General features: G+C 44.1%; 1 non-coding gene across 1 annotated transcript; it reads right to left on the reverse strand.

The window, feature by feature from the left end:
* Window positions 1-1,078: 1,078 nt before the first annotated feature.
* On the reverse strand, window positions 1,079-1,215 carry LOC114505860. The gene has a single exon (XR_003685319.1). It is a non-coding gene; the product is annotated as a small nucleolar RNA SNORA2/SNORA34 family (small nucleolar RNA).
* Window positions 1,216-26,149: the final 24,934 nt, after the last annotated feature.

Below are 26,149 nucleotides of genomic sequence, written 5' to 3' on the forward strand. Positions count from 1 at the left end.
CTGTGTTCACGTCTGTAACTCCACTGTACATCGGCTACTCTGTTTCCGGTCTCTTTTCCCCCAAAGACAGCAGCATTCTCTACGTACAGGGAACTACGTGGAGACCCTTAAACAAGCAGATGTTTCTGTTGTCAGCTGCGACCCACTCTCTCCCCCTTGCACTCCTCAGCTCCTGGCTGTCGGCCACATGTGCATGGTTTGGGTTTGGGAGTCAGGGTTTTCAGACCCAAATCCCTGATGTCCAGAAAGGTGGTAAAAGATGGATGGGTGAATTTGAAAATCACAGCATGATTTGCATTTATTCTGAGGGGAAAGGCTTCTGATAACCCTTTCCCCCCGCTCCCGTGGCCAAGCAGCTGGACAGCAAACTCTAGGGCTCTGAGAGGTATGGAAAGAGTTTTCCAGCTGTTCCTTAATGTGATGCAGGGCTTTCTGTTTTGCATTCCTGGGTGTTTGGTTGCTGTGGATTTTCCAGTGTTGCTTTTCTCACGAGGCCTATGCATCCGCTGCAGTATATATTTTTATGTGCACATGTCCCTGCTACATTGATGATAGTAAGGTGCCAGATATCAGTCAGGATGCAATGTTCACGGGCATTCCTTGGCTCAGCAGGGAAGATGGAATTGCTGCACGTCACTCACCAAGGGCAGGAGATCAGCGTTTTGGTGAAAGACAAGCGAAATTCATACACTCTCTGTCTCTCCCTCTCTCTCTCCCCCTGCCCACCTCCATATGCACACACACACACATATACACGCACATGCATGCACATGCTAGCATCCCCCACCCAGAAAAAAGGGCTGACGAATTCATGAGATTACAGACTATGGTCCTAGCTTTGTAATTTACTAACTTCTGGAATTCTCTCTTATTTTTTTTTTTTTTAGGAGAGGAAGCATCCCCATCTGAATTATGGAAGGGTTGAGACAAGGTGGTTTCTAAGGCCCTTGTGAGACTCAGAGACTGCTTCTCCTTAAAATAATGGGTGAGGAGGTGGCATGCAGTGGGAATGATCAAGGGAAGTATTCAGGCATGTGTATGTGGCGGAGCTGTATATCTATTTTTTTCTTCTTCTTCCAGATGTTTCTTTCTTGTGAATTGACCATTACATTTCCTAAGTTCTGAAATGGCCAACAGGCCATAGAGAGACATTGCTTTAGGCTCCTGCTTGAAACCAGCAGCTTCAGCAGATTGCTGACCTTGACTCAAGGCCAATATATCTGTATTTTAAAAGGTCCCGCAAATAATCAGATGCAGCTGGCTGATGTGAAATCCGGCCATGCAGGGGTAAAATTTCCCTTCCTCCCTTCCTTTCTTTTGAGCAAACCCCTATTTGCCCAATGCCTCACCTTCAGCACAGTCCTATGCACCTAAAAAACTCCCTGGGCCTATGATCCAATGGCGGGTCCGGGAACAGTGATTTGGATTTCTCTCCCTCTTGGGGAAGCACCAACAAGATCACTCTTTTCTGTGTGCCTTCTCCCTAGATATCCATGTCTCCTAAACCTCTAACCTAAACTTGCTTTCTCCAGTTCCCTCAAGCTCATGACGTGTCCAAAAGACTATTCACCTGGCTTCCCACAGATCCTGTAACTTAACGTCTAAAATGGAATGCATTATTCTTCCCATCAGCACCCCCACATCCCAAGTAGACCAACCCTTCCTCTCCTATGTGGCACCACCATTACCCCAGAATTACTGCTTTGGTTTTCATCCACAATTGAGAGATTTCATGTCCAAATCGGATTTCCCCCATTCCTATGTGACATGTATTGACCGGAACTGAGCAGCAGCCACTGTTTTTTTTTTGTTTTGTTTTGTTTTTGGCAGAACTTACATCTTGGTTGTCACAGTTCTTCACCAGTCTGTTTTCTTGCACCTGACCCATTTCATTCAGGTATGCCATCTGCCTGGCCCCCACAGGCATCTGGACTCACAACGGTAGGTTAGTAGTATATTGTGAAACCTTAATCTCTGCTGCTGCTGTCACCCAAATCCATTCTCAGATTGAATCTATGGTATGCTTGGACTTTTGTTTTCCTGCTTTTACACTATGTATAACTTACAGTGTGCCTTGAGCAGCAGATAAAGTCTATTCACATTTTCATGACCAAGGAGGGTCGCTCCACTTCTGCTTCTTTGACCTTATTTTCGTTTTCTCTCTATAGACATTCTCCCAGCCACACTAACCTTTTTTTTTTTTCTACGTCTCTAGGAAAACAGTGTTCGTTGTAACTATCACACGTTGTTCTCTTCTCTGAAGCTCTTCAGATTCCCCATCTATGGAACCCCTTCTCGGTTGTTAAGGCCAGCTCATGTGCCGCTTTCGTGAAGTGTTCCTTGAGAACTGTGACAGCTAGCTTGCCTTCTTCTGTACCACAGCTCAGGTATTGCATTAATCTCCCTACATTACAGCAACCACTTTGTGTTTCTTTTTTAAAAGATTTTATTTATTTATTTATTTATTGAAAGGGGAAGGGAGGGAGGAAGAGATGGAAAGAAACATCAATGTGTGGCTGCCTTTCACTTGCCCCCTCAACTAGGGATGAGGCCTGCAACCCAGGCATGTGCCTTGACTGGGGATCGAACCGGCAACCCTTTGGTTTGCAGGCCAGCACTCAATCCACTGAGCCACACCAGCCAGGGCCACTTTATGTTTCTTTTTCTCTCACTAAATTGGCAGCTCTTTGTGGGCAGAGCCCTGCTTAATCCAATGCTCAAGGAATGTTTCATTGAGTGAATCTCCTCACTGATTCCTCTGTGAAGATGTCTTTTATCTTAAAATTGCAAGGTGGGTGCCCAGTATGAGAAAATTAATGGTGGCCTTGGACACGTCCCTTTATTTCCAGGAAAGGCTGGTATGTGGAAGAGGGAGGAGACACGTTTGTCTCACTTCCAGAGAGCAGACCTCAGGGCAAGTGATACAGAGGAAAATTTCAGCTTCATCTAATGAGCATTTGTGTACTAAGGCAAGCTGTCTAACAAAGGACCAGCAGTCAAGCTGGGGTGAATAAAACCTTGTCTGTACCCCATGAGGAGCTGAATGATCACTTGTCAGAGATGCTGTGGAGGGAATGCTGAATGCCGTATTGTGGAACAAGAGGTTGTATCAATAGCTGCGGGGTGAGGTGAAGGAAAGGCATTGTTTGTGACAGGGTTAGAAGTTGCATGAGATAACCTCCAAAATCCCTTCTGACTCTACGTGTCTCCAGGTCTCAATTTCCTCACCTTTGCCCTCTCAGGATGTGTCAATAGCTGTGGGGTGAGGTGGAGGAAGAGCATTGTTTGAGACAGGTTTAGAGGCTGCACAAGATAACCTCCAAAAGCCCTTCTGACTCTACCGGGCTGTAGGTCTCAAATCTCCACCTTTGTCCTGAATAGTCAAATTCCTGTCCCTCCCCAGCTCACAGTTGCTATGAGAACAGATAGCTAAAAAATTCCTTAGATTCACTTGGGTGATACTTGTCAGTTAGTTGGTTAATCACCTTTGGTAAATGTTAAGTATTATTCACATGCGATATTTCCTCAGTTACACTATCAGTTTTCTGTGGGCAGAAACCACAACTTAAAAAAATTTCATTTGAATCTCACTCATGCATTCAAAATACTTGTTGGGCACCCACTATGTTCTTAGTATGACAGACACAGAAGTCCCTGCTCCCCCAGAGTTTTCAAATCATGTGTCTTCTAAGGCCCATGGTGCTTAGCACAGGGTGTGGCCACACAGAACTGGGTGGGTATCAATGCAATACATGGCTGGGTATTGCATTGATCTCTGGCTCCAGATCCCATGTATTGCCTTGCGTGCGGTGATTGTTTAATGAGCCTGCTAAGTAAAGGGACCTTACAAAGCCAATACACATCACACTGTAGGAACTCAGATTAACTTGTAGTAAAACTAATATGAATTGTGGAATTTGGGGGAACCAATATTATGTGATGTTAGTAAGTGCAACAGCCTAAATGATCTCTGACCACAGTGTGGACTTGCCTTAATCATTAAGGACTCTTTTTTGCACATTAAGTACATGCAAATAGATGCAGATCTGATAGATAGAAAACTCAAGGCCACTGCTGTGTTTTTTCTTCTGTGAGTTACCAGTTTCCTTGCAATTCAGCCTTGAGAGTTCACCTGCTGAACAAACACATTGCTCACACACTCTGAAAGTCCATTTATGTTGACACTCAGTTAAGGATGCCTCACTCGACACATGAGCCCAGTGTGGAGAGACTACACAAGTCAGGTTAAGAGGATGGCTGAGCTGTCCACACTGCTAGGTGTGCAACCTTGAACAAGTCACTGAACCTCTCTGTGTCTCAGTTTCCTCATGGGCACAGGAAGATAGTGACGGTGATGATGATAGCACCTACTTCCTGGGTTATTATGAGGATTGAATGAATTCATGTATGTGGAGTACTTAGTGCAGTGCCTGGCACAGAATAATTTCCAGGTAAGTAAGTTTGTTTCTTTGTTTGTTTTTAAAGGTTTTATTTATTCATTTATTTTTTAGAGAGAAGGAAAGGGAAGGAGAGAGAGAGAGAAACACCAGTGTGGTTGCCTCTTATGTGCCCCCTACTGGGGCCTGGCCCACAGCCCAGGCGTGTGCCCTGACTGGGAATTGCACCGGTGACCATTTGGTTCACAGGCCGGAGCTCAATCCACTGAGCCACACCAGCCAGGACTATTTATTTATTTAAATATTTGTTGTTGTTGTTGTTGTTTTTGTTGTTGTTATATATGGTTGCTATAGATGTGTCATCTGTTGGAGGGCCACAGGTAGCTTGTCATTGTCACTCCAGGAGGAAGGGAACAGTAAAATGGTTCTTGGAAAATGCCAGCTCCTAGCACAAGCAGGAACTGGATACCCTCTGAGTTGATGGGATGAAATGTACTGCAGATCCTTTCCAGGTTCCAGTCCTTATGCTACCTTTTCTCTTTCATCCTTCCTGATGTTGTCACTCCTCTGCACTTAGACGCAGAGTCTGGCAAGAACAGCTTGGCCAGGGAGTTCCACGGCTTGCAGCGCCTGCCTGAAAGGAATAATTGATGGGGATGAGTGGGAGGTTACTACACAGGCCTCTGCTCTGTCTTAAGGGCACAGTATCCCCTGGGCTTAATCTAGGCCAAGGGGGAATGTGGGTCTGGGCTGGGGACTGGGCCAGGCACCTTAAGCTTACTGAACAACAGTGTTTCCTAAGTTTTCCAGTCGGAAGTGCTAAGGTAAATGGTTCCAAGCTGAGTTATCAAGTAAGAACAGGTCAAAGGGGAAAAGCAAGGCAAGAGGCTGAGGTCTGAGAAGAGCAGTGGAAGTTAGTTAGTTTCAGAGAATGTGATTGGAATGGAAAGCATTCTAGGTCCCTAGGGCCTGAGCAGGGGCACACCCTCAATGCTACAAGGCGTAACCTGTCTAGGAAACTTCCGGTTTCTCTAGATGCCTCTGACTATCAATATTATGTGCCTGAGAGTGCTATAAAATAATAAAGATCTCTGGAAAAGATCATTATGAAGTATTTCTCTCTTACTAGGAATTCATTTATCAAATCATAGAGCTAGGCAACAGAGCCGTGTGTGGAAGGAACGCAGGCTAGGCCAGATTTGAAGAGGCGTGGAGAACAGATAAGGGCGCTGGTAGCACAGGGGGTTTTCCCAAGAAGCCGGACCTGTGTGGGATACCACAGTGACATGGGTTTTTTGGACCCAGGAGTGGCTGCGGGGGTGGGGGGGGTGCCATGATAAGGGCAGAGGTCACAGAAAAACCATGTTAGAAAGCATTGAATCTCAGAAACAAAAATAGCTAAGACTCCCTGACTGCTTCACCATGTCCTTACTTCCATGAAGTAAGGAATCTTAGTCTTTCCACTTTATGGATGAAAATGGAGGCTTAGGAAGGCAAAGCAAGCTGCCCAGGGACGCAATAGCTAGTGAGCTGTAGAATCCAGATTAGAACCCAAAACTGAATGATTTCAGGGCCCAAGCTCGTCACCCCTGTTGTATGACCTGCTCCCTCCTCTTAAATTCTATCTCATCTTCATGTGCACCTGTGAGAGTCTACCGTCTCTTTGAAGAAATCTAGCCAGCTCCACCTCCAACACCCTTTTCTTGTTTCTTCTGTCAGTCCTGTAACACCCCTAGGCTGGTTTCTCTAGTGCTTCTAGTAGTAACAAGCTGCTGTTGTGTTTTGCTTGATGTGTTTGTTAATGCATTGCATGTTTGTGTGTGAGAGTTGGGGGGTGGTGAGAAACAGAGACAGAGACAGAGAAACAGAGCAAACCAGGGGAACCTTGAGGACAAGAAGCTGTGTGTTTGCCCTCTGCCTGGAATATGGCTCCATCTGAGCCGGGCACTGAGTGCTAACCCATAAATGGAACCCTACTCTTTTAGACAACATGGCCAGGGAAGGCCTTTCTGAGGAGAGAATGCGTGCACAGAGGCTTAAATGAACTGCAAGAATGAGCCATGTGCATGGTCTTATGCAAAATGTTGCTCCCAATAGACAAGTCTAAGAATGTGTACTTGAGCTGAAAGGTCACCTTTTCGCTAGATCTTATCCCCAGGCTTAGGGCTTTGGAACTCTTTGAGTTTGCTGGAGCTTATGCAGAGGCCCTGCAGGATCTCCATGCCTGCTTCATCCAGGGCAGGTCTGTTCTGGATTGCTTTATGTGTTTATGCTCTGAGTCTGGCTACACTTGCCTGGGCCTCCACCAGCTCTCCGTCTACTCAGACCCTCACTATATCTTTAGACCCTTCTTCCCCTGCGTCCACTCCACATTCTAGATCCCATGCCTCAAACACCCATCCTCAAGAAACCGCCTGACTTCATCCTTACCTCGCTAAAAACACAATTCCATACTTCCTCCCCCCTCGGCAGGGTAAAAGCCAGTGGGGCTTATGAGGCCCTTTCTGGTCTGACCTATCACTCTGGCCTGGGCCTGGCTCCCCAGCCATACTGACTGAGCTGTAATTTTCCAAATGGTCCACATCTTTTAGGGCTTCTGCACACTCTTTCAGCCCTGTGCTCTAAAGTCAGCCATTGTTCTCTGCCCTTTAAGACCCAGCTGCAGCCCTGGCTGGTGTGGCTCAGTGCATTGAATGCTGGCCTGCGAACCAAAGGGTTGCCAGTTCAATTCCCAGTCAGAGCACATGCTGGGTTGTGGGCCAGGTCCCCAGTAGGGGGCGTGTGAGAGGCAACCACACATTGATGTTTCTCTCCTTCTCTTTCTCCCTTCTCCTCTCTAGAAATCAATAAAATCTTTCCAAAAAAGACCCAGCTGCAGTGTTGTCTTCTCTGTTAGGCATTTGTCAACCCTAGCCCCCGAAATCTTGGTCTCTCACTTATCTTGCCAGGATCATTCCTTGCAAAAATGTATATTAGGATACTTTTCACACTGAATTATAATTTATTTACTTATTTCTATATCTTTCTTCTTCAGTACATAGAACTCTGGAAGTCCAGGGGAGTTGCCTTATGCACTTTGAATCCCCAAAGCCTAGAAAGTGCCTGGAACCTTGTGGGTATGCAACTGTAAGAGCCAACATTTACTTACAAGTGCTTATTATACGTCAGGCACCATTCCAAATGGTTTAAATAGCCTGACATGTTTACTTTTCCAGTCAGCCATATGAGGTAAATACTATTAGCTCTAATTTCCAGATGAGAAAACCAAGGCATAGACAGATTAAGTAACTGGCCTAACATTCCACAGCCAGAAAGTAAGAAAGCTAGGAATCAAACCCAAGAAGTTCGGTTCCAAAGTTCACTTTTAATCCATGAACCTATCCTAGATGAGCAACAGGTAGGCATACAGGTAGACAGATTGATATACACGGATGGGGAGGTAACCAGAAGGAGGATTAGTGGACAGGTAAATGGGTGGATAGACAGAGTCTCAAAGGGATAGTTGAGGTAACTAACTGAGGCTTAGAAAGGATAAATAAACTGTTCACACCACATGGTTTAATGTAGGTTCTGCCTAGAATCACTAATTAGATCTTACTACTATCGACAGAGGTCCTCAACATTTTTTCTGATGAGTAAGAAAAAAAAATGTTTTTATAATCCTATGATGGCCCCCTTGTGGAAGAGTTGGAGGCAAGCCGTAGAGCAGGGGGGTCAAACTCATTTTCACTGGGGCCACATCAGCCTCACAGTTGCCTTCAAAGGGCCGATGTAACTTTAGGACTGTGTAAATGTAAGTACTCCTGAGCAGTTAAGCGAGAGCTCAGCACTGCTGCCAGGTAGACACAAGGTGCCGGGCCGGATAAAGCAAGGTGGAGGGCTGGATGCGGCCCATGGGCCTTGTGCTTGCTACCTGTGCCCTAGATCCCCAAAGCATTGATAAAGGATACAGGCTGTGGTAGCAGCAATCAGCTAGGGAGATTTGTAGAATCTTGAGGTGTGTTTTGTTAGACTGATTAAGGACCCACTACCACCTTTGTCCAGGCTGGGGAGGACTGACAAAGAAACATGGAGGAGTGGCAAGTTTATATAGAACCCTTTCCCCGCTCCTCCTCCTCAGAAAATAATGCCCTATTTATTGAAGATGAGTGTTATGGGAAAGAGGTCACTGTCCAGGCATCAATTTAAAAATTGATGTTAAGGAGAACTAAAACAAAAATTCTAGGATGAGAGTGATGCAAGCGTTTTTGATGAAGGAAGCTGATGGTGGGGTGGAAACAATGCCATGCTGAGTGACAAGCTGTCTAGGAATCCAGCTGTGGCTTGGCCATTTAAAGAGCATGTGACACTGGGGCAATCATTTCCCAACTCTGGGCCTCGATTTCCCTGTCTATATCATGTGAGGAGCCAATCCTCATTTCTCTACGGAGATTTTCAGCTCTCACATGCAGTGACTTGGCTTGAACAGGACAAGAGAAGTAACCGACCTGTCACCAGGGTTTGGTGACTCAAATCCTCCTGTTTAGAATTAGGCCAGCCCTTCTGCTCCTGCCAGCCCTACAGCTATTCTATGAAGGTCCCCATTCCTCCAGGAAGAGGTAAGGGTAGGATGGGGGTTTCCATGGATACGGAGGAGGAAGGTGGCATCTAAAAGGCCTGATGTTAGGGATCTGCCTTCAGGTAGAAACTAAAGATGGCCTTTGTGCACCAAACCTGTAGAAAGCGAGCAATGCGAACCTGCCTTGTCATTTTCTCGCAGCTGCTCTGCAAACCCAAGTACCTTTAGCCACATCCTTGAGTCAGTTGGTAAGTCAAAACAAACATTTATGAAGTACAAGTATGTTCTATGTGCTGGGCCCTGGGCTAGATGCTGATCGCACCCTCTCACACATGCGGAGGCACATCCAATATTCGTCAAAAGCTCACAGCCTAGGAGGTCAATAAGACATAGGCACAAGTAATGAGAATGCAAGACAGGAAGCCATGGCGAGGAAATTCAGTAGAGGGAGACAGAGGTCCGCATTGGAAGGATCGGGTAGCTCTCAAATGGAGGATGCATTTGCATCTTGAGTTCCCGTGCAGGACCCTGTAATGATGAAGCTCCCAGATCTTGGCTTCCGCCAAACTTGGGCTCCAAAGCCGGCACATACACTCCTTAGCTAGGTGCCCTTAGACAAGCTATTCAACCATGTGAAACCTCAGTTCCCTCATCTATAGAATGGGGATATCCCAACCTACCCTGCAGGGTGAATGTGAGGATAAAATGAGAGATTGTGGGGCAGGCATTTAGCAGAGTAAAAACTTACACTGCATCCGTATTGCCTGTTACAGTTTGGACTGTTGTTATCAGCACTTTCATTTTTCTCTCTCCACCATCTGCCTCGAATGGTGCCCCTGAGGCTGGGAGATTTATTTCTGGTTTGCCTAGTAAATTCCTGAGGGTTTGTCTTTCCAAACATCCTCTCCTCTTTCCAGATCCTTGGGGACGGGATTAGCCCTGGGAAGGGTCTGACTTGTATGGAAAGGAATCTTTTGCTGTCAGACCTGGATCTCAGTCCTTGACCTTAGACCTGATTTATTTTCTAACCTCAGGTGTCCCTTGCCTGTGCCTCAGTTTCCCTAGCCATAACATGATCATATTTCTAAAGGATATCTTAGGGCAGTTTTAGTGACAAAATCTGAGAATTTGCAGTTCAGTCTGGGAGCTGTGAAAAAATACCTCGAGCTAACTTGTAGCAAACAGTGCCTTCTCCTACGAGCTTCATAAAGTCAGAAGGAAAAAACCAACAAAGGTTAACTGGTGCACTTATTTGACTTGGAACAGAATTTAATTCAGGACTGACCTTATGTCCAGCAAACGGAACCTAATCAGCACAGTAGAAATGGTTGTTTCTGACATGTATACAGTACTTTACGTTTTTCAGGCAGCTGGATACGTGAATGTTCCCTGCCCCGCCCTTGCTCCCCGGTCCCAGCAAGGAGAAACTGCCCTCAGGTGGCCGGAGCCCTGGCCATTGGAGGATGCACCCTCGGCCCGTGAAGACCTGGTGATTTTAGGTAAGTGGAGTTGAATCATTTTCAGTCTGAAAATCTTTGAATCCCCTATCCCACTGTCTCCAACAGGGCGCCACCAGAAAATGTGTCCTGGCAGGAAAATCCTTGTCTTCTTTCCTCCTGGCTCCATGGTCCTGCTTCCACAGCCTGAATGTGGATGTGTGTATGCACATGTGTGCGTGAGTTGGGGGAGGCTCAAAATGAGGCTACAGTGGCCGGTTTGGACTCCATCAGTGAGACTGCGTGTTTGCCCCCTTCCCCTGCTTTATTCCTGCGGCACTGGGTACAAACTCTCAAATGGTCCTGAGCTCTGTGCTAGCACTGGAATCCCCTTCTATAAAACCGCAGCAGGGGCAGCAAGCAGCAAAGCCTTCCTGCCCATGCGCCAGCCTGCGATTTAGGTTTGTAATAGTTAAGTCACTCAGAGTGAACCGTTTATTCCCCCATCTCTATTAGGACCTAGGGCTCTACCGTTCGGGGCTCTACTGTTCTTTCAAACCTAACTTCCCGGAACAAACCAAACTCAGGAGCTGACTGGGATGAAATTCAAATTGGTCTCTAAACCAGCTGGTAAAATCATCAGGTGTTTGGTTTCTCCAACTACACGTTTTTCCTACATTCGCTCTTGAGATGTAATAAATGCCTTTGGCAGTCCATGACTTCATCCTACTTAGAACCGCACCTCCTCTGAGGGGCAGTCTCTGCCTCATCCCAGCCCAGCTCTGCAGATGGAGAAAATCTGGCCTGAGAAGCTCGCACGGAGTTTCTCAGGAGCCATTCCACGAGTAGGGACTCCCGAGGAAAGAAACCTTCACTTTTCTGAGTATCCATGTAAACTGAACACTCTGATTGGCTACATTATAGTTTAGATTCACCAAGAATCAGAGTACGATTACCCTTGGTTTACAGATGATGAAAGTGGAGCTTAGAGTAATTAGGTAAGTTCCTTGGGGGGTCACTCAACAGAAGTGGATGAGCTCAGATTCTTGCTGAGAGCTTTCTGAAGCCCAGGCCTACAAGTGACCTTGCAACATACCACAAACAACCCTAGGTTCATATAGTAGGATCCAGAATCTTGTAGCTCGGCGCACTACTGTGCTTAGGGAGGGTTCTTGTCAGAACCAGGAATGGGTTGCGGGGATAAACTGGAGGGAGGTCTGACTTTCCAGCCTAGAGAATGCCCCAGAATGCCGAATCTGTCAGTAGTAATATCCCTTTAAAAGTTGTATGCCCTTCTCAAGTTCTCTTCTTTCCTTTGCATCCCTCAAACGGCTCTCAGGAAAAGCTCAGCTAGCAGTCTTTCACATTCCAGAAGAGGTTTAACACAGGCCTGGACCCACTGAGACTCTCTCCTTTTCAGTGTGGGAAAACAGGCCCAGAGAGATAATGATCTTCTTTACTGAGATTTATGTTCAGCTGGAATCTGGTCTGAGAAAAATAAATAAAACAGGACACCAGGCCTGGAGAGGGATGCCAAAGAGACAGCTCCTTTTCCCTATGCCTTTCAGAGCTTTTATTTTGTAAGGGGAGGAGGGCACTGGGGGTGGAGCCACGCCAGCTATTGTATGGGGCCGAGTTCCTAATTAAACCCAGAGGTGCTAAGGTTTTATGTTTCACAGAAATTGGGAAGAGGCAGAAGGCAGAAGGCTTTTTATCAGTAATTGGCTCATTTGAGTGCCTGGGGTGTCTGTAGCAGGAAAGGGGCCTGCTCTGTCCTGGGGTGAGTAAGGAATCTAGGGCCTTCTACAAAGAAACCAGACTCTAGCCCTGGCTGGTGTGGCTCAGGGGACTGAGTGCCAGCCTGCAAACCAAAGGGTCTCTGGTTCAATTCCCAGTCAGGGCACATGCCTGGGTTGTGGGCCAGGTCCCCAATGGGGGTGCTCAAGAGGCAACCACACATTGATGTTTCTCTCCCTCTCTTTCTCCCTCCCTTCCCCACTCTCTAAAAATTAATAAATCTTTTTTAAAAAGAAACCAGACTTTGCAAACACTCCATGTGCATGTGTCTGAGTAATGCTTAAGACCTCTGTGTGATTTGGCCTCATTTTGACCCTATTAGCTGGGGTCTCCTTCCAGAAGGGTCCGAAGTCACTTTGCCTAGTTCAGGAGCTAGTAATCTTTTGAATATCTGTATGTCCTCTCTCTTAAGCTAGTGGCATTCCCCTTCGTGCCCTCACCTCCAAATCTCATTAGGAAGTGAACACCTTTGTCTGTACCTCCCCCAAGGATCACCCCTAGCAGGGTCCCTGAAATCCTAGCATATGACCCTGGGGCACAGCTGGAAAGCTATGGGGAAGCTATGATGTCACAACCGCAGTGCCAGCTCATGTGTCCATTGGGAGTATGATTATAGCTAGCTGTGAGTCACGGGCTGATCAATGAGGACTCTCTCCACCCCCAGTTGTATTCTGGGAGAGCTCCAACCTACCTAGACCTGCATTCCCCAATGAGACCTTCTTTTTAACAACTGTCCACTCTGTTTATTCTTCCTCTCACAGCTCTGAGAACCTTTATTCATGTTCTTTGTGTATTTTGAGCGCCCTCTAGCGACGCCATTTCACCAATACAGCCCCCGTCCGGGCAGGGCTTTATAAGAAATGATAGTTTTTCCATGCGGTCATGCTTTCCCCAGGTATTTTAATTAATCTCGTCCCAGCCTTAAAGTAGTGGGTGCAGAATCTCCGGAGCGTATACATATGGAGTTTGATGGGACTTTGTGTATCAACTAATGTTTCATTATTTTATAGATGGGACCTGAGAGATAGTTACTGAATCAGGCCCCACAAGTCCTAGCCTGGTGGACTTGTCACAGACAACTGTGCTTAACCAATTGTCTAAGCACTGGGCAGAGTGAGCGGTACAGGAAATAGGAACAATGCTTTTCACCAGTAAAACTAGAAATAGTACCTCACATATATGAGTGCTCCATATATGCTGAGCATTGTTCTCTACCTGTAGCTTCTTATTTAATCCTCACAGAAATCCTCTGAGGTAGGTACTATTATTGCTCCCTGAGGCACAGAGAGATTAAGTGATTTAACCATGTTTGCATAGCTAATAAGTAGCAGTCACAAATGTCACCTAGGCAGTCTGACACCTGAACCTAGGTTCATCTTTTGTCTCTTTGGGTTTTTTTTTTTCTCTATCTTCTAACTCACATATGATCAGTCACTAAATTCATCATATTCTTCTTTTTTAAATCCTCACCTGAGGATACGTTTATTGATTTGAGAGAGCCAAGTACTGGAAACAGCCTAAGTGCCCATCAGTAGATGAATGGAGAAAAAAGCTATCTGGTGTGGCTCAGTGGATTGAGTGCCAGCCTGTGAACTGAAGGGTTGCCAGTTCGATTCCCAGTCAGGGCACATGCCTGGGTTGCAGGCCAGGTATCCAATAGGGGCACATGAGAGGCAACCACACACTGATGTTTCTCTCCCTCTCTTTCTCCTTCCCTTCCCTGCTGTCTAAAGGTCAATAAACAAAATCTTTAAAAAAATAAAATAAAAGCTGCTATCAAAACACATTCAGTGACTAAATAAATAAAACAAGTAGGTCCCTTGTAGATCTGTGCTATCTACAAGACACCTATTTCACATTGAAAGACACACATAGACTGAAAGTAAAGGGATAAAAAAGATATTTCATGAAAATGGAAATTAAAAAGCTGCGAGCAATACTTAACATCAGACAAAATAGACTTCAAAACAAAGCTATAACAAGAGACAAAAAAGGACTTAGCAATTCTACTTCTATATATGTTGCTGAAGAAACCAAAAACACTTAAGTAAAAATACATTGTTTTTTCCAGTATTATTTCCAATAGCCAAAACATGGAAGAAACCTAAGTGTCCATCAAGAGACGAATGGGTGAAGAAGCACTGAATACATACAATGGAATGTGGCTCAGCTGGAAAAAAGTATGAGATCTTACCATCTGCACAACGTACATGGACCTGCAGGGTATTATGTTGAGTGAAATAAGTCAGACAGAGAAAGACAAATGTGTGGAATCTAAAATACAAAATAAATAAGCAGAACAGAAATAGACTCATATATACAAAGAATATTTTTTAAAGATTTTATTTATTTACTTTTAGAGAGAGAGGAAGGGAGGGAGAAAGAGAGGGAAAGAAACATCATTGTGTGGTTGCCACTCACACACCCCTACTGGGGACCTGGCCCACAACCCAGGCATGTGCCCTGACTAGGAATCGAACCAGAGACTGTTTGGTTCACAGGCTGGTGCTCAATCCACTGAGCCACACCAGCCAGGGCTATACAAAGAACATTTTCATAGTTGTTAGATGGGGGATTGGGGAGATGGGTGAAAATGGTGAAGAAATAAAGTATGTATTAGTACTTACAGAATAGTCATGTGGACATAAAATATAGCAGATGGAATATAGTCAATAATACTGTAGTAACTATATGTGCTGCCAGATGGGTGCTAGATTTATTGGGGTAATCACTTTGTAAGTTAGACAAAAATGCCTAATCACTGGGTTGTACACCTGAAATGAATACAATATTGTACATCAACTGTAATTGAAAAATAATAACTTTTAAGAATGGGCAGAGGACCCGAATAGGCACTTCTGCAAAGAGGACATACAGATGGCCAATAGACTTATGAAAAGATGCTCAACATCACTAATCATCAGAAAGCAGCAAGTTAAAACCACAGTGAGATATCACCTCCCTCCTGCCAGAGTGGCTACCATCAATAAATCAGCAAACAAAAAGTGCTGGTGAGGATGTGGAGAAAAAGGAACCCTGGTGCACTGTTCATGGGAATGCAGACTGGGGCAGCCACTGTGGAAAACAGTATAAAGTTTTCTCAAAAAAATAAACATGGAACTGTCTTATGACCCAGTGATTCTACTTCTGGGTATACATCTGAAAAAACAAACACTAATTCAAAAGAACATATGTTCATTGTAGTATTATTTACAATAGGCAACATAGGGACACAGCCCAAGTGCCCATCAATAGACGAGTGGATAAAAATGTCACGGTGCATACATACAATAGACTATTACTCATCCTCACAAAGAATGAAATCTTACCATTTGCCACAGCATGGATGGACCTACAGGATATTATGCTAAGTGAACTAAGTCGGAGGAAGACAAATACCATATGATTTTACTTATACGTGGAATCAAAGAACAAGATAAACAAACAAACTTGAAACAGACTCACAGACAAAGAGAACAGACGAATGCTTGCCAGAGGGGACCAGAGTTGGGGAACTGGTTGGAAAAGATAAAAGGATTAACAAGTACAAATTGGTAGTTACAAAATAGTAATGAGGATGTAAAGTACAGCATAGGGAATAGTCAATAATATTGCAATAGCTGTAAGCGGGTACTGGAAAATATCAGGGGGAATAGTTTGTGAAGTATATCCTTGTCTAACAACTATGCTGTACACTAAAACTAATCAAATAATTTTGAATGTAAACTGTAATAGAATAATAAAAATTAAAAAAACAATTAATTATCCCTAGCTGGTTCTATTCCCAGTCAGGACACATGCCAGTGTTGTGGGCCAGGTCCCCAGTAAGGGGCGTGCAAGTGTAACCACATATGGATGTTTCTGTCTCTCTTTCTTCCCCCTTTCTCTAAAAATGCATTTAAAAAATCATTTTAAAAATTAATTAATTATCATTAAAAATTAGAATGAAAACAAAACCTGAGAAGTCCTGCAGCAACGTGCTCATCTTTGTGCACTCATCTTTTTCTAAACTTATCTGACTACGCAACTTTTTAAAAAGGATCATAGCATTCCATGGAAGGAATTTTACCCAGAATAGACTTTAGACAAATGTACTGTAATCTGTTCTCAATTGTTTATTCCTTAGCTGGAGAAACATTTGATGAGACATTTGAAGAAAAAGTATGCCAGTGAGGCGGAATCAGCCACCTGCTGTTTATGATATTGTCTAGTGTTGATTCTGGATGGAAGAGAGTTATTTCTCTTTATAATATCTAAATCTGTTTATGCACTTATCTCCACTTTCCACCCATTTTCTGTATTCCTCCTTTCTCTCTCTTTTCCCCCTCCTAGTGTAACTGAACCCAGGTCTGGCTGCCTGTCACAACAACAGCCAAACTCGTTAAGACAGGAGCTGGTGAAAAGGCAAGAGGTTTATTCAGGTGCTGGCCATCTGAGAAGATGGGGAACTCTCATCCTGAAGCCCATCTGGACATCTCAGTGCGAGCAGAGAGTTTTATAAGGAGGGAGAGGGAAAGCAGAACAAAGAGATCGGGGGGAGGGCTGTGGGCATGCCGGCGGTGTCCTTGCTGATGCTGATATGAATTTTCATGGGCAGCGTCCTTGCATCAGCCATCTGGTTTCTCCCCAGCTGCGTTCCTGTGTCTGGGCAGCCAGCGTTAGCCAGGGCTGGAGGTCAGGCTGCTCCTTGGGTTCACGCAGTAACTGAAACTGCTGAGCTGTGAAGTGTACTAAAGAAAACTTTTAACATGCAGGCTGTAGTTCCAAGAGAAAAATCAGGTTAGATGAACAAGCTGTGTTTAATATTTACTCATATTAATATGAGTAGCTTTATATAAGTTTAATGTATTTATTCCCCATCACATTAACAATTTCAAATCAAAAAATACAGGGTGGGGCAAAAGTCGGTTTACAGTTGTGAGTACATGAAACACAGAGTTTACTCTTATATTATTATGAATTATTTATTGTTATTTTCCATACGAACAACTCTAAGCCTACTTTTGTGCCGCCTTGTATAAATCTTTTTTTTAGTTTTATTGAGATATAATTCACATACAGCACTGTAGAAAAGCTGTACAGCACAGTGATTTGACTTAAGGACTTCTATTGTAAAATGTTTAGTTTAGTTAGCATCCATCATCTCATGTAGCTACAAAAAGAAGAAAGCAAAAAAAAAAAAAAAAGGAAAGAAAAATTGTTCTTTCATCATGATGAGGACTGTTAGGATTTACTCCTAACAACTTCTGTATACATCATACAGCAGTGTCAACTATATCATCATACTGGGCCATTGTATGCCCAGTACTTATTTATCTTATAACTTAAAGCTTGCACCTTTTGACCAGCTTTCTAGTATTTCCTCTCCTCCTCTTTACTGCCTCTGTTAACCATAATGTTGATAGCTTTTTCTATGACATAGTTTTTTGTTTGTTTGTTTTCATATTCCACGTATAAGTGAGATCATATGGCATTTGAATTTCTGTCTGACTTATTTCACTTCGCATAATGCCCACAGGGCCCATTCGTGTCACAAATGGCAGGATCTTCTTATTCTTAGGGCTGAATAATATTTCACTGTGGGTGTGTGGGGCGTTGGGAGGGTGTAGCAAAGCATTTTTATCAATTTGTCTGTTTGAAAGACACTTAGGTTGCTTCCACATCTTGGTTATTATAAATAATGCTGCTCTGAACATAGAGGTGCAGATATCTTTTTGAGTCAGGGCTTTCCTTTGAGTATATTCTTAGAAGTAGGATTGCTGAATCATATGGTAGTTCTAGTTCTACTTTTTGAGTATCCTCTGTACTTTTTTAAAATAGAAGCTACATCAGTCTATCATCCCACCAAAAGTGTAATTGGGTTCCCTTTTCTCTACATCCTTACTAGCATTAGTCATCTTGTCTTTTTGATGGTGGCCATTGTAAGAGGTACACGATGGCAACTCATTGTGGTTTTCATGCACCTGTTGGCCTTTGATATATCTTCTTTGGAAAAATAAATATATATTCAGGTATTCTGCTGATTTCTAGTTGGATTACTTGAAGTTTGTCTCATTATTGAGTTACATGAATTCTATATATTTTTCATGGTAACCTGTTTTCAGGTCTATGGTTTACAAATATTTTCCACATTCTGTAGGGTATTTTTTCACTTTGTTGATTATTTCTTTTGCTGTGCAGAAGATTTTTAGTTTGATGTAGTTCCACTTGTTTATTTTTTATTTCATAGCTTGTGCTTTATTTGTCATATTGCCAAGACCCATGTCAAGGAAGTTTTTTTTTTTTTTATGTTTTCTTCTAAAAGTTTTATGGTTTCATGTCTTACATTTAACTCGTTAATTTGAGTTAATTTTTATGAGTGGTGTAAAATAAGGGTCAAGTTCTGTTCTTTACATGTGAATATCCAACTTCTCCCAAACCATTTATTAAACAGACTGTCTTTTCTCCATTGCATATTCTTTGACTCTCTTGTCAAGTATTGAGTGACCATATATGCTTGTGTTTATTTCTGTGCTCTCAATTTTATTCCATTGATGTATTTGTCTGTTTTTGTGCCAGTATCATACTGTTTTGATTACAAAAGCTTTATGGTATATAGCTTGAAATCAGAAAGTGTATTACCTCCTGCTTTGTTATTCTTTCCCAGGATTGCTTTCACTATTGGGGATCTTTTGTAGTTACACACAAATTTTAGAATTGTTTTTTTTTTCTACATCTCTAAAAGGGGCCATTGTAATCTTGGTAGGAATTGAATTAAATCTATATATGGCTTTTGAAAGTATGGACATTTTAACAATATTAGTCCTTTCAATCCATGAACATGAATACCTCTCCATTTATTTGTGTCTTCTCTTTCTTTCATAAATGTCTTATAGTTTTCAGAGTAGAGACCTTTTACCTCGTTGGTTAAATTTATTCCAACTGTATATATAAAATTATGTCATCTGCAAATAGAGACAATTGTATATTTTTATTTCCAAGTCTGATACCTTTTATTCTTTTTTTGACTGATTGCTTTGACAACGATTTCCAGTATTATGTTGAATAGCAGTGATGAGAGGGGGCACCCTTGTGTTGTTCCTGATCTTAGGGGAAACACTTTTAACCTTTCACCATTAAATATGATATTAAGTATGAGCTTAAAAAATATTGACTTTTTATGTTGAGGTATGCTTTTTCTGCATAATTTGTTGAGAGTTTTTATCATGAATGAATGCTGAATTCCGTTACATGCTTCTCCGGCATGCATTAAGATGATCATATTTTTTTTTCATTCCATTAGTATGATTGTATCACATTGATTGATTTGTGTATGTGAAATCATCCTCACATTCTAGTTATGAATAGCACTTGATCATGGTGAACGGTCCTTTTATTAATGGCTTGTTGGATTTGGTTTGCTAATGTTTTATTGATAATTTTTGCATCAGATGAAAACCATCATCTCATGTGGGGACTTGAAGAACTAAAGGCAGGATGTGCGTGGTATGTGTGCAAAGGAGAGAGAGACAGATAGAGAGAGAGAGAGAGAGAGAGAGAGAGAGAGAGGAAAGAAAGGAAGGTTATACCACCCTCATCTAGAATAGGTGATATATACACTTATTATCTCACACAATTTCTGTGGGGCAGGAATTTCGCAGTGACTTAACTGGGTGGTTCTGTTTTGGGGATGGTGCGGAGGATGCAGTCGAGATGGTGGCCAGGGCTGCAGTCATCTGAATCTTGACTAAAGCTGGAGGATCTGAGTTCAAGATGGTTCCCCTCACACAACCAGCAAATTAATGTTACTTGCAAATTAATGGCAGATTTTCATCCTGCCAACCTATGTTTGTGCTACTTGAGTGTCCTCATGACACGATGCCTGGATTTTCACAGAGCAAGTGACCCAGGAGATAGCTATGGTAGAAACTGCAGTGTATTTTATGACCTAGCCTCAGAAGTCACACTTTCCACAATATTCTGTTTGTTAAGTAGGGAACTGCAGAAGCGTAAATACCGAGTGGTAAGAATCATCAGGGGTTGCCTTGGATGCTGGCTACCACGCATACCTTGATGAGTTCATGAATATTTGTGTCTTCCTGGTTCCGCCCGTGTGCCCTTTGATCCCGAGTGATAACACATAGTTGTGCATGTTGAGCGCTGAACTGGGGCATCTGGCCAAGTGGGAAAGAAGGTGCTGAAATAAAGCCCGAGCTTCACTTACCAAGTCTTACACTTGCAGAGTCGCATTCACCCAAAGGATATGCCTTTTTGGAATTCTCATTGGGACAGTATCTGAGATACGAGGGCCAAATATCACTCCTATTTGCCTGCCTCATTCTGTCAAAGTCCTTCCTTGCTTTGACACCCTGGCTGGAGCACATCTTGTCCTCGCCCGGCAGCTCTCACCTCAGACTGCCCAGACCTGCCATTTTCTTCTCTCTCAACTTTCCCATTATTGGCCTTTCCTCCAGTGACTTCTCTTATCTAGAGTCCAGTGCTTCTCAAGCTGTTATTTGTGGAAGAATCCCTGGGGAATCTTGTTAAAGGAAAATTTCGGATCAGCAATGGACATTACTTGGGCGCTCATGAGAAATGCAGCACTAGCTGATTCGTGGATCGTATTTTGAGTAGAAAGAAGCTGAAACTTGCTTCTGACTTTCTGCAGTTCTGCCCACTTTGGCGCAGAGAATAAAAATCACCACAGTAGTGAGGAAATAATAATAGCAGCTAATATTTTTTAAGGATTTTTATATATTTATTTTTAGAGAGGGAAGGGAGGGAGAAAGGGAGAGAGAGAGAAACATCAATGTGCGGTTGCTGGGGGCCATGGCCTGCAACCCAGGCATGTGCCCTGGCTGGGAATCGAACCTGCGATACTTTGGTTCGCAGCCCGCGCTCAGTCCACTGAGCTACGCCAGCCAGGGCAGCAGCAGCTAATTTTTAATCATAGTTTGCCACATGTCAGAAGTTTTTCTGAACACGTTACAAAGACTAACTCATTTAAATCTGAGGAAAACCTTGTGAGGTATGTCTATTTTTATCACTTCCACTTTATACAGGAGGAAGCTAAAGCATATAAAGGTGAAGCCCTCTTGTGGGAAAATAAACAGTGCCTCATCCAAGAGCAGAGCCGTGATTCTGACCCAAGTAGTCTGATGCTAGAGTCCTTGTTCCTGACCGCACTGTTACACAATCTCTCATTTAAACAGAGGTCTTCTGGCCCCCTTTCTCTTTTTTAAAAAAAGATTTTATCTATTTATTTTAGAGAGGTGAAGGGAGGGAGAAAGAAAGGAAGAAAAACATCCATGTGTGGTTGCCTCTTGTGTACCCCCCACTGGGGACCTGGCCTGCAACCCAGGCATGTGCCCCAACTGGGATTTGAACCAGTGACCCTTTGGTTTGCAGGCTGGCACTCAGTCCACTAAGCTACACCAGCCAGGGCCACAATCTCTCATTTAATCACCCGTCATTTGCCTAGCACTGCATGAAAGGCTATCTACATTAGCCTCTCACTTAATCACTATGGGCTAAGTAATACTGCTCTCATTTTATAAATGAGGCACAGAAATCTTAAGTAATGTACCCAAGATCAAATAGGCAGCACAGTTGCTACAAGAATCAAATTCATAGTTGTCTGACTCCAAAAGTCACGCACCAATTTATTCCAGTACATCTCCCTTGCCTACTTGTCAAGGTGCCAGAAATATGAGGATTTTTAGTCACTCAAGGTCCCTTATTCACAGTGATCCTTCCCATGGGAGGACAAACAGCTTTTGCTCTCAACTGGATGCGGATGCATCAGGCAGCTTAAAGAGGCCGGTGCTTTCTAAGAGTAAGGGGAAGGGCCTAAGGCTCCAGGGCCCAGGCCCCCCGCATACAGCAGTGGGACAAGCGGTCTGCAAAGTCTGCAAAAGAGCTGGGGCTCGGGTTCAGTGGCAGGCTATGAGTTCTTTCCAGTTTTTCCCAGTCTCTCTGTCGCTTGGAGCTCCTGGGAGGGTATGGGGTTGTGGACGGAGTGAAGTGCCGTCTGGGCTTCTTGGAGACGCATTGTTGTTCGGGGGAAGTGAGTCAGAGCCCTGCCAGGCAATGTTTTCCTAGCCTGGCCAGGAAGGTGAGCTGACATCCTGTGGTGGGGACGAAAGGGACGAAAGCCCAGGGGCACTCCCTGAGCCTCTCAGCAGGCCTTTCATCTTGGGATACGCTGACATACCCTGCAGGCTCCTTCTACCTATTGTCCCCCCCAGACTAATACCGGGAGCTTCAGTCCTCCGCATCTCCTTTGCCCAGACCTGGAAGAGCTCTTGACTTTCTGCCTGCCCCGGCTGGCTCTGAAAGGTCCATCTCCCTCATATGCATCCCCTTCCCCATTGGGCCGAATTCATGCCACTCCTCCCATGAGGAGGAGTCCATTCGCTTGTGAACTAAGGTCTGCAGATGCTTCATCAGGGGGCTAGGTCTTCATTTCACATAAAAGAGTCAGATCAAGAGCCCTGAGCCCTCTGAGTGAGAGAATGTGAAGACTATGATTTCCTTCCATTCTTACCAGGTAGGAAGCAGAAAGCCTGGGAGTTATATGCTGGTTTACCCACGACTAGGCTGAGTGAGTTCAGGTAGTACCCCTTCTCCTCTCTGGGCCTCAGTTTCCCCATCTGAAACCTGAAAGGATGGGGCCAGATGGTGTCTTGGAGACCATACTTTGCATTCCCTAGGAGAGGTCAGTCACTGAGAAAAATAACAGCAACAATACAAATAACTAACATTCATGAAGCACTTACTCTGTGCTAAGCACTCTTACAAATGCTTTCAGTATATGTCTATCCATCCATTGAATCCTTGCTTATAAGGATTGGTAATAAAGCGTCTATGACGCAAATATTATTAACATCACCATTTTACAGATATAAAAACTAAGGCACAAAGAAGTTAATAATCAAGGGACTGTAGCTTGTGCAAGGCATAAATCCTAGCGTAATAATTGTATTGAAGGCTCACAAAGAAAAGACCCAGGGAGAGACTCTGCCTCCTTTCTTCACATGCTTTGTTTAGTGTCAGCCTCTCTCTCTCTGTCTCTCTCTCTCTCTCTGTCTCTCTCTCTCTCTGTCTCTCTCTCTCTCCCCCCTCCACCCCCTCCCCACCCTCTTTCGTCACTATGCTTGGGTCTACCTCAGGTCCCAACAGCCCCAAAGCAGAACTAACTCTCTTCTCTACATTTAGGAGTCCAGTAAACCACAAAAGACTTGGGGGGGGAGGGAATTGTGTGACACGAGGTAGTTGCTCTCACCTATCACACTGCATCACGGTCTTCCCCTACAGTGGAGGAGCCAGGTATGAAATCACGGGGGTCTGGGAGCAAAAAGTGGGGAAGAGGGATATGCATATGTTGATGTTCTGGTATTTGCCCTTAATCACAGAAGGAGGATGATGGCTATAACTTGTTAGCTTTGAAGAACATATGACTGTTAGAATGTACTGGGACATGGAGGACCTAAGCCACCGCCTATGCTGGAAAAAAACAAGGTATGTGTCACTGGCTAAACACCTGACCTCGAGATTCCCTATTGTCAGAAGCAACTGAGACTTAGCAGTGGGCATCCTGCTGGACACCAGTTGAATCCTCACTGTCGCTCCCCTCTCCCTCAAGCTTTTCCCAGAGGCAAGGCCCATAAATCCCCTGGACTTTCTGCCCCCAAATCAGCCATCTCTGATCAGAGGACATTGCGTTGCAAACACCTGTACCCAGGACACCTGGGAAAGATCAGCAGAGTGACCCACTTTCCCCTGGAGTCTGCTACCGGCCCTTAAAAATCCCTCTGTCCTGCCCTGGCTGGTGTAGCTCAGTGGATTGATCGCGGACTGGGAACCAAAGTGTCCCAGGTTCGATTCCCAGCCAGGGTACATTCCTGGGTTGCAGGCCATAACCCGCAGCAACCGCACAGTGATCTCTGTCTGTCTGTCTGTCTGTCTCTCTCTCTCTCTCTTCCCCCCCTTCCCTCACTAAAAATAGATAAATAAAATCTTAAAAAAAATCCCTCTGTCCTTTCCCTTGTGCCTGTAGTCTTCTCAGGCTCAACCTACCTGATTGCAGTTCATTGGACTTCTTTGGCTCCTGGCCCTTTCTTAGCTACCTTGGCTGCCTAACAATGACCATTTTCTCCAGGGGCCATTTCCTATATACTTATGAGCCTCAGTTTGTCTGCCTTTACTCTTGAAGGTGGCATAAAATCCAGACAAGGAAGAAAATACTTAGGGAAGGCCAGTGCCCCACATCATAGATTAAGAAAAACGTAAAGTCTAAAGAATGCAATCCTTCCAGTCCTATCTCCGTCCCAGGCTGGAAGACTTCCAGGAGCTGGGTTGATTGAGGCTACTGTAGCGAATATCTGTGTTAACCCTATGGATGCGGACCGCTGAGTCTGTTTAGGCTGCTATAACAGAATACGTAGACTGGTGGACCATCAATAGTACATATTTATTTCTCACAGTTCTGGAGCCAGGAAGTTCAAGATCAAGGCACTGGCAGGTTTGGTGTCTGGTGAGAGCCCACTTCTGCCCACTTTGTGGTTCATATATTGCCATTTTCTCTGGTTGTCCTCACATGGAAGAAGGGAACAGGGAGCGTCTGGATATCTTTTTTGTAAAAAAAAATACACATATATATTTAAAGAGAGGGGAAGGGAGGGAGAAAGAGATGGAAAGAAACATCAATGTGTGGTTGCCTCTCGCATGCCTCTTACTGGAGACCTGGCCTGCTACCCAGGTATGCGCCCCGACTGGGAACTGAACCAGCAAAACTTTGGTTCACAGGCCAGTGCTCAATCCATTGAGCCACACCAGCCAGGGCTCTGGGTATCCTTTATAAGGGAAACAATCCCTTTCATGTGGGTGTCACCCTCAAGCCCTAATCACCTACCAAAGGCCCCACCTCTAAATGCCATCACATTGGAGATTACATTTAACAGAGGAATTTTGGGGAACAGAAGCAGGATCTAATTCTGTCTGTGAAAAAAAAAGAGATGTTTTCCGAGCATCTGCTCTGTGACAAACTTTGGGCTTCAGAAATGTGGATGGCACAGTCTTTGCCCTTCAGCAACTCAGTATACACTTCAACAGTAAAATAATAAGACACAGTGATGCGTCGTTCTACAAAAGATGAGCCAAGTGCTCTGATATCCCTGAAAAAAAAAAATAGACATTGATCCAGAAATCCCTAGTAAGGTGGCTTCTCATAGGAGGGGTTGTTTGAGAGAAATCCTAAAAGATGAGTAGTATGTGACGGGACACACAGTAGAGATGGGGGCAGGCCAGGAGTGTATTGGTAGAAGACAGCATGAAGCGGGCCCTACGTATGTGAAGGCACACAGGTGTTTGGAGACTAGAGGTATGCAGAGTGGTTAGGCTCTCTGATGAAAGCCTGCGCAAGGGACTGAGAAAAGACATGACTGTGGAAGTCGATAAGGGCCACATCACAAAGATCCTTGGGTGAGGATTTTTTGAATGTGGAGACATTTTAAATCTAGTTTGGGGCACTTGAGGCTGAAGGAAAGTTTTAAGCAAGAAAATGAATGGATAATAATAATAATAATAATAAAGTATTTATTGAGCAATTATTATATGTCAGCAGTCGTGCTATTATATCTATATCTATATCTATATATATCTATATATATATATATATCTGTTATTATCCCATTTAATCTCTACAAGTACCCAATGAGGTGGGTAGAATGAAATACTAGCTCCATTTTGCAGACTCGCATCTGAAACACACAGCAGTTAGGTATTGCAGAAGCCAAGATGTGGTCCATTTTGGAGCCTCCTGTATATTCACAACCCTTAAGTGCAGGCCAAGGCCAGTACCAGCAAACACAGAAACTTCACTTATCTCTGGGCATCCACTGTGAAAGAGTCTGATAGGGTCAAGATCATGCTGGGATCAGATATAGAGGGGCCCCTGCCTGGTCCAGCTGAAACCTCCGTGC

Source organism: Phyllostomus discolor, chromosome X, assembly GCF_004126475.2.
Source record: "Phyllostomus discolor isolate MPI-MPIP mPhyDis1 chromosome X, mPhyDis1.pri.v3, whole genome shotgun sequence".
NCBI classification, from domain to species: Eukaryota; Metazoa; Chordata; class Mammalia; order Chiroptera; family Phyllostomidae; genus Phyllostomus; species Phyllostomus discolor.